Source organism: Ixodes scapularis, unplaced genomic scaffold (assembly GCF_016920785.2).
Source record: "Ixodes scapularis isolate PalLabHiFi unplaced genomic scaffold, ASM1692078v2 PGA_scaffold46__3_contigs__length_2488377, whole genome shotgun sequence".
Classification (NCBI taxonomy): Eukaryota; Metazoa; Arthropoda; class Arachnida; order Ixodida; family Ixodidae; genus Ixodes; species Ixodes scapularis.
In genome coordinates this window covers 291,126-297,626 of record NW_024609875.1, presented here as the reverse complement: position 1 = coordinate 297,626, position 6,501 = coordinate 291,126, and the positions used below count along the sequence as shown (strand labels likewise).

At 46.5% G+C, this 6,501-nt stretch overlaps 1 pseudogene; it reads left to right on the top strand.

Moving 5' to 3' along the window:
* Positions 1-4,751: 4,751 nt before the first annotated feature.
* On the top strand, positions 4,752-6,186 carry LOC121837528 (annotated as a pseudogene).
* Positions 6,187-6,501: the final 315 nt, after the last annotated feature.

Sequence of the window (6,501 nt, the reverse complement as noted above, 5' to 3'; positions counted from 1 at the left end):
CCAAGAAGGGGCGCGCGGCACGCGCCTCCAGCGTTACTACAACAATGAATGGCGCCCCTTTTCCTAGGATAGGGGGAGTTTAGGCTAATTACTGTACTAGCTCCACCCTTTAGGGACGAGTTGAAACATAGAAGTTGCTTTATATGGCTACCACCAGAGTCACTCAATGTGCCGAGAATACGCTCTGACGCTCGAGGTGTCAAAGTTGCGCCTCAATCTTGTTTGTGTTTTTTTTTTTTTTTTGTCTTTTTGTTTTTTTACTGTGGTCACCATGAGCTTGCAGAAAGTATGTTTTTGAGTAAAAATTAAGAGAAAACAACTATTTTTGTAGCAAGTTTATTGGAGATTCCTAAAAAATGACAGGCGCCTTTGCGTAATGTTTTCACAAATCTTTAGTATACAAGGTTTCGTGTCACAATTATTATTGTTTTAATACAACCATGTCTCACCCAAGATTTCAGGTAGCCCGCCCCGACGTGGCTGCGTCCACATTTGGGTAGTAATACGCGGCGCGTCTGCTTCTGAGACGGGTGTCGCGTCCCTGAAGCCCCTTCCACCGTAGATGCTTCGGCTCCAAAATGACTGATTGAAGCCAGAATAGAATAATCACAATGGACGCTATCGAATTTATTTAATTTAATTTCATTTTATAACCCAAAGGACCTCTTGTGAAACATTGCATAAGGGGGGTACTTCAAATTCACATTGCTTATAATAAAATTGGGAAGACACTGATGAGAACTAGAAAGAGAAAAAAAAAACGCATAATTACGCAAGATATTTTTCAAAGAACTTAACCCGGATTTGACACCCGGACCAGGCGGCATTTTTGGTCGCGCACCAGTGACTTAGCTGTGTTGGGAGTTTTATGTTTGTCCTTTGTCCCTCGTGTTCCCTTTCTCCAGGAATTATTTTCGTTTACAAGCTCCTGCGCGAAATGGTTGTAGTCGCTACTACAGCAATAATTTCCAAACAATACAAGCAACCGTGCAATTACTCGAGTGGCTGCTGCGAGAGAAATGGCGGCGTTGGGATTCCCATCAGGTCGGTTATCGGGAACGGATCGGTGCCGCTTTTTCAGAGCAGGCCCTATGGCAGTTCCCCAACTCAGTTGGGCACGTTGATACTTTAGTTTAGACCACTGATCTCTATGTCTATTTGCTGGATCGCGTTTGACCAGCTCCGCCTACGGACGGGAATGCGGCCATGGTCGGCCATCTTTTTGGTAGAGTTATATTATCTCTAGCCATCATAGTAATATGGCGGACAGTGCAATGGCGGCAGGCTCCCATAAAATAGCCGTGGATCTAGTACACTGTACCGTGGGTGATATTTCGTGCTTGGTTGAAGTTGTTCGACGAAGCAGATTTTTGAAACCCGGCTTGAGCGGGAGCCTCATATTTGAGGACCCGGCGAAAGTTCTATGAAAACGCAGCACTGGGGGAAAGCAGCGCAGCTCGCATCGAAAGCAGACTCCGTACCGGCGTCTGCTTTCGATGCGTCATTCGATGCGACTTGCGATGCGTGCTGTACTGCTTTTCCCGGTGCTGCAATTTCGTGAAACTTTCACCGGGTCCTCAAAGGTCGGGTTACCGTTCACGTCGGGTTTTAAAAACATGTTGCGTCAAACAATTTCAAGTACGCGCGAAATATCACACATCCTATTTTGACGGCGGCTTGCCACCACATTTGCCAAAACGCTGTTCGTCATGGATGGATGATAGTGATTGCAGAAGCTGTACCTTTGCTACAGCTAACATAACTCTACCAAAAAGATGGCCGCCAGTGGCCGCATTTGCGGAGCGGGCAAACGCGATCCAGCAATTGTCATAGAGATCAATGCCTTAGACCCATGTTGTTGTAAAAAAAAAAAAACTATCACGAAACTCGGGTTTAAAAACATGATTTTCGTGCAAGGCTCGTCAAATTATGAGAACGCACTTTGTATCACTGCGCCGCAGCGTTCTTCCGCAAAATAAAGTTCGTCTGCTTTCCTCGCCATGGCAACGAACGCCGAATGAATGGAAGCACGCCCGGTACCGCCGCGCGAAGCCAGCAACAGCTGACGCCATTTTACGAACGCCGTCTGCAAGCCAAAGCCGAACGCGGTGTGTCAGATCAACCGCCTTCGCCGCTGTGCCGCTTGCAAAAACGACGAAACTGAGACGAGCCGACGGCGATTGAGTAAGCAACAGCACCGCGGGAGGACTGCAACGGCGGCATTTATTGGGATCAAAGGCGCGAAATAAGCAAGAAGTTTTATTTGAATCATAACACGCGATATCCAAGTTGGAGACCACATACCTTTGGTGGGTCTTTCCTGTGAACTTTTTACGGAGACACGAGGTGCCGCATTCACAAAACAGCTCCGTTTGCGAAATATGGGGGCCCTGAAAAGGGCCGTTTAGTTGCTGCCAGAACCTGTAACTGACGTAACGAGCACTTGACTAGCGGTTGGCGCATAAGTAGTCTTTATGCACGCAGGCGGGCGAGAGGCTCAGCGCAGCGGATCACTTGAAGTCACCGGGGCCGTCAGAATCCTCGTCCTCCGCAGTATAGGGAAGGCCCCTGTCTGCGTCAAGGCTGTAGATTTTGGCGCCGCGGTGACGAACGACTGGAATCTATCCGTGTTTTCTCGCGACTTCACTCTTCTCCAAAACATGAACCTTGCAAGGTGACCAGTGAACTGGTGGCTCTTTCGCCGTCCACATGGAAGAGAGTTTCTGACGTGGGCCGCGGTGCCCTCCAACGTAGTGCTGTACACACCAGTGTTCGGGTCGACGAAGTACAGCATGTAGTTGACGGTGAGGTGGGTGAAACGAGCGTCATCTGCAAGATTGCGATAGCCAGCCCAGCAGTCAGTGACTATTCTTGATCCAGAGCAGACCCACACGGCTATTAGCCCTTGCAGGGTCTTAGTGTCAAGGGTCTCCACGGGAACAAAAAAGCAGCACCGGCTGCCACGCTCTACACCGCCGAAAACCCACTGGCAAGTCCTTGAATACCCGCGATGGTACTTTCGCCGCCCGAACATGCTCTCCTTTAGTTCTGCAGTCACGCCTTCGCCCCCAATCATCGTTGAATTCGTAAAGATGGCATTCACCACAACCTCCCGACAAAGGCTCGTCCAATCACTTACTGTCTTACTTGCGACATCACTCTCCCACTGAATGACGGCGCGCGGTAGGTTCTGGCAACAGAGGTAGATGATTTTTATGAGTTGGGAACGCGCGAGGTGCGATCCCTCGAAAAAAGAACCGTTTTGTGCCGAGACCCCACCCCGGCACTGAAACTTGAGCGGCTTCCTCTTGGGCACCTCACGAGTGATCCATACACACACCGTAGCTCCACGAGTAGCCATCCGCAGATTTAGCGCGCACTTGCAGCGTCATCGCAGCTTCGCACTCTGGGCACGCACGAGAGCTCAGGAGCAGGCCCACGTGAGCAGGCCCATGCCTTCAAGTAAAATATTTCCTTCAAAAGGCTCTTTCATGACGTCATGAAGACGGCCCAAGTGAAACGCCATGGCAGTGCGATGCTCGCCTCTGGTAGAATAAAGCGGCGAGGGGGAACTGCGCGCTTCTTTGCATTCATTATTTTTATTTGATTCGCCATTTTATACCTCGTGACACCATTCTAACAACCTCATTGGTTAATCGGTCGGACCACACCGTCGCGTGACAAAACAAACGCCAATCGCATGATCAGAACGGTTCCCACGGTCGGCATCGTTACACTCTCTCCCCCCCCTATCTTATTCACAACGCTTACACACATACAAAGAAGAGAGCAGTTCGACCCAACAACAAAATAAAGTAACAAAGTGAATAAAAAAAAAAAAAAAGAAGGGAGCCATTCTCGGGCGGCGTGTTCTTTGATAAGAGGTGTTGCTCGCAACGTTCCTTGTTTGTTTTCTTTTTTGTTTCTTTAACCTAGAGGATGCCACGACTTTTATTTGAAGCTGATTTGTTAATTCAATAACAAACAACGCCCTGGAACGAAGGAGGGAGGGAGTCGTGGCCTCTAAATTCCACGTGGTGTAAAATAAATGAAAAGAAAGAATGCACTATATATACCGTATGCCAAGACCGTAATATACTCCGCACTCAGCAGTCAGCGACAGGGCTCTCTGGCGAGACGATAATCATCTGATTCTGCAGGCCCTGCTACCCGCCAGACGAAAACTGCGCGGAAACGACACGCCCCAGCCAACACCGCGTTTCATCGAAGATAAGGGCAAGTCAACGAGCGCCAGCAACGGACTTCGGGGCAAGCGACAGCAGCGGCTGAAGCGACACCAAGCCACTAGAAGCTACAAAAGGAGCTGCGCAGGATTGATGGATAGCAGTCAGCGACAGGGCTCTCTGGCGAGACGATAATCATCTGATTCTGCAAGTAGGAAAAGTACCCCTTTTTTTCAACTTGTGTCTTAAAATCCCTGTCGCTGACTGCTTTCCAAAAAGTGTTACTGAGATGGCTAAATACAAAGACGATGATGATTTCTGCTTCCATTGTAGGGTCAAATCGACGATGATGACGGTGTTTTGGAGTGTAGCGAATGTCGCTTTCGCTACCATATTGGTACCTGTGCAGGCGTAACCGAAAAGTCCCTCCGGGGAAAAAAGCCAGGGTTTAAAGAAACTTGGAAATGCCAAACGTGTCTGAGTGCTAGAGCAAGAACTCGCAGCGCTCTGGAAGATGAACAGTCAAAAGATGAATCGCCAGATGTTCAACAGCAACTGACCCGTATAATGAGTATGTTAACAATACCCGCGCCACTAAAGCAACAACTGGATGAGCTGGTAGGCATGAAACAAACTGTGATGGACATTGAGAAATCGGTGCAAGCAATGTCCGACAACTACGATGAAGTCTTAAGAAAAATGAAAGAGCATGACAGCAAAATAAAAGAACTGAGGAAAAAGGTGAATCAACTAGAACAAGAACGGAAAACGGACGAAACTACCCAACTAAAAAAAGAACTAAACAAATTGGAACAATACGGGCGAAGGAATAATCTTGAAGTGCACGGTCTTGTAGAAACTATCAATGAAAATTTGCTCGAAAAGCTTAACAAAATCGCGGATCAGATAGAAGTTCCGCCCCTAACGAAAGATAGCGTAGAGGCAATCCACCGCGTTCCAACAAGGACAAAGAAGACGCCTATGGTGATTGTGCGCTTTGTGAACAGAAATGAGCGAAATGCATGGCTTCAAAACAAGCAAAAGTTAAGGTCGGAAGCCGATGATGGCAACGTGTACCTGCAAGAGAACATGACGGCGTCGAACCGGAAGTTGTTCTACGATGTTAGAACAAAGGCGAAGCACCTCAGCTACAAGTTTATTTGGCACAAGGAAGGTTGTTCATACGTGAGAAAACAAGAAGGCGCACCGACAATTCGGATTGAGCATGAAGGCGATCTTGAAAAAATTAAATAGGAACTACCAGCGCTAAACATCTTTGTTTATTAGTTCTTGCAAAATGAAACCCGAAAGTTTACTTGCCGCGTGGCAGAAAAACAATCTGGATACGGCTATTGCGACGGCGTTATCTTTAAATGTCACTTTAACGATGATAAAGACGGGCATTTTTGCAGGATCTTATACGCGAATTTCTATCTTAGGGCGATCGATGATAATATCCTCTGTTCTTTTCGTTTTTTTTTTTATGGCAATTGACGCGTTCGTTCTTCCGCAAGACTTGATAACCTATCTTGGTGCGGATTATATTTCACACATGACCTGTTTCCATTTAAATGTTCGGTCTGCGAAAAGCAAAGCTGTAGATCTTGAGCTTCTTTTCGATTAATTTGGTTTTTCTTTCGATGTCATCATGCTTACAGAAACCTGGTACACTGAAGAGACTGACGTACTACAACTCCCTACATACCACTCTTTTTACATAAATCGTAAAGAGAAACGTGGTGGTGGCTTAGCCATTTTGACAAAAAGTGTTTCTGGTGAAGTAATAGGCGATTATAGTTGCATCACTCAAGATTACGAAATGATGTGTATACGCAATAACCAGAATATCTTTGCTGTGGAGTACCGACCACCAAACGGCAACATTGAATCGTTTTTAAAATTTTTCGAGTCTTTTTTGGTTTTCGTTAATGAAGAAAAATGTAATGTAATTTGTGGTGGGGACTTTAATATTGATATTAGCGCGGAAACCGTAGCCAAAAAAAGTTTAGATTCGCTAATCAGGACATATGGTTGTGCAAATGTTATTAATAGACCTACGCGTGTTACTCTCCAATCTGAAACATTAATTGATTTGTTTATTTCAAACAGCTCAGCCGATTATATAAAAGCTGGCGTCATTGTTTGCGATCTGAGTGAGCACCTCCCAATATTCTTTTCTCTCAAAAGTTTCCCGAAAAAAAATTGTAGGACAGAGCGGCCATTAGTACAAAAAATAACTTTAGATCGACTCAACGCTTTTCAGACCGCTGTTTCAAATACAAATTGGAGCCGGGTACTGTGTGAGGATAGTGCTGAC